The following is a 2978-nucleotide window of genomic DNA, read 5'->3' as shown; positions in this document are numbered from 1 at the left end:
TTTCTTTTCTTTTCTTTTCTTTTCTTTTCTTTTCTTTTCTTTTCTTTTCTTTTCTTTTTTCTTTTTTCTTTTCTTTTTTCTTTTTTTTTTCCAGATGCTCAGATGTTTCAGGTACTTCTAGCAGGAAACAAGCACTGAGATGGAGGCTGGTCCAAACACACAGTCCCAACACACTGCTCTGCAGGCTGCACATGTGGGACTAAAGCGCAGCACCCCGAGGGTAGCAGCAGCTCACCTGCCACCAGGCCTGCCATGCAGGGGTGGTGGTGACCACCAGTTAGGGGGAACTTCATTATATGAGGGTGGTGAGGCACTACAACAGGTCACCCCATCCCTGGAAGTCCTCAAGGCCAGGCTAGATGGGGCTTTGGGCAACCTGGTCTGGTGGGAGGTGCTCCTGCTCATGGCAGGGAGCTGGAACTGGGTGGTCTCTAAGGTGCCTTCCAACCCCAACCTCTCTGTGGCTCTGTGATTACATCCACTTAAGTAGGCAGACTTGAAGCCATTTGCCCCAGTTGCTTCAAGAGAAACTTGTTCTTGGCTTTTCTCTGGAAGGGGAAAACCTCCATGGAGACACAATACAAAAGAGGTGACCCAAGAAGGAAAACTGTTCTCTGTAATACGACTTTTTAAAAATGAATACTTCCTGCAGAAAGGTCCAAACCCTGAACACTCCTCTGCTCCTAGGGCTTCTTGTGCCATGATGGAGAGTGAGACTACTCACCAAGCATCTGTAACCAAGAATGTAGTTTCTTCTCTTGCCTGGAGGATGGAGCCACGGTGTGAGGTTAGTGTTCATACAAAGCCATACATGGACATCTGGAGGAAATTAGACTATTCTGTGACCACTTCCCCTTCACCTGGCCAAACTACATCCACCACAGATCTCCTCAAGGTGCTATGTGCATGGTAAAGGGCCAGGGCTTGGAGCTCTTCCATTTGCATTTTTCTTGGGTCTAAGATAATTTTCCCAGTCAATCTGAAGTGCATTTGATAAAACATTTTTGGGATCTCTTGTTTGTGATCACAGATGGGGCCTGGTTGTACATGTAGCTTGCTGGGCTGCAGAAGCCATCAATGATCTGGTAACCAGCATCTATGTTTGTTTTCATGTATAATGATAATGGGTACTTAGTCTGTGTGGCTTGAGCTGTCTGTATCTATAAGGTGACATCAGGGGTCCACTCTATCACGGTGGTCAGTCACTGCAACAGTACAAACCCATGTTGTTCAAATAAATGCAGCTTTAGAGAAAACAGGAAAGAAGAACAGGAAAAGAGCAACAGGAACAACAAATTGGGAGACACTGAAAGCCTCATCATATAGGTAGAGTGCATTACAATGACATTTAGAAATAAACTGAAATGAACCTCAAGACCAAGAAGGAAGAAATCATCACCACCAACACCACGGGCCTGCTGATGAAAAGGAAGAAACCTTTGCCAGGAGCTTTGTGATCTGCCTGCTAGACACCAGGATGCTGGTAACTTGTTACAGCTTCCCACCCCTCCTCCCGTGACACACACACACACACAGAGCAACAGAAATCAACCTCAAGGCACAGATTAGCATCAATAAGCAGGCATAGATGCTAATTTATTATTATTATTATTGTTATTACTGTGCATGTGTAGCAGTCTCAGCTGCATTACTGAGGTTTTCCTCTATCAGTTTGGACTATGAGTAGGTGTTCTTGCAATGGCACTAAGAACTGGAGATACTGTATTAGTTACGCTTTTGCACACAGTAAAGGTAAATCTTAGGCTTCACTTACAGTGTTCCCTTTCCCCTTCATACCAAGATTTTGTTAGACTACACAGTAGAACACACAGCTGGGTAATATAAGTGGTATGAAACGTGGGGCACAGTCTGATAGCCTCAGCCGGTGACAACCTTGTTTCATGAGCATCCTTTCCCTGAGGAAGAGGTCAACACAAACTGAGATGGTCCTCTCACCAGAGCCAGCCACAGGTATGGTTGTCTCAGAGGGCTTCATGCAAAACAGGCTAGGATACAGCCTCCTTTTTTTCCTCATGGCCCAAATGGCATGGGCAGGGTACTTCATCTCCTACATACGTTTTTAGTCCCTATACACCATCAGGACCACTCGCTGCACCCTGTGTTCAATTTCTGACAAATGTGGTGGAAGTTCAGAGTCTGGCAGCTGGGGCTCCCTGCTGCGACCCTTTCCCTCCCTCTCCTTCTGCCCACACAAGGAGGGCTGTGGCTGCTCCAGACCCAGTAGTAACCCCAGCTTCCAGGTGTAGCTGATGGCTCCATCTCCCACCATGATTTTTGGTCTCAGACAAGAGGCCAAACAGGTGGAACAAGCTGAGAAATCAGCTCTGCTGTCAGGATGAAATAGGATTCATGGCCCTGAGGCATGGATTTCCCCTGATCACCACCCAGACACCTCAGGCCAGTGCTTGAGGAGCACCATTTGCTCCAGACTGGTCACAAGTGACCCTGGCTCTGCCAGAGGCTGCTTCCACAGCCCGGCGTAAGCCTTCTTGATGCTGGTGCCAAATGACAGAATATATATATTTTTTTTTATTTTTAGTTGTAAAAAGGGCTGTGGGAAAAAACACTTCTGAGGGAACCAGGCAGGAGGGTTCAGCTGGCAACAGCCCTGATTCAGAGACAGGGAGAAGCTTTCTGAAGGTGTCTTGAGGGAGAATTGAGTGCAGGCTCCTCTGCCTGTGCCAGCTGCACCCCGCCAGGCAGGCAGCAAGGAAGCCTCCTGGTGGAGTTCTTGCCTCCCTGCAGCAGGGGCACCCCTGTCAGGGCTCACGTCTGGGTTTCTTGGACGTGTTTATGGCCAGACAGGAGACCTTTCAGACAGGCTGGTGACTCTGAGTTCTGCAGGAGTTTGCTAAACCACCTCTGACACAGCCTTGCCTCCCTTCCCTCCTCACTGTGGCTCTAGCGATCCCGACAGACAGAAAAAAAAAAAAAAAAAAAAAAAAAAAAAAAAAAAA

Source organism: Oxyura jamaicensis, chromosome Z (assembly GCF_011077185.1).
Source record: "Oxyura jamaicensis isolate SHBP4307 breed ruddy duck chromosome Z, BPBGC_Ojam_1.0, whole genome shotgun sequence".
NCBI classification, from domain to species: Eukaryota; Metazoa; Chordata; class Aves; order Anseriformes; family Anatidae; genus Oxyura; species Oxyura jamaicensis.
The sequence above is the reverse complement of the archived record's forward strand: the minus strand, read 5'-3'. Positions refer to the sequence as shown.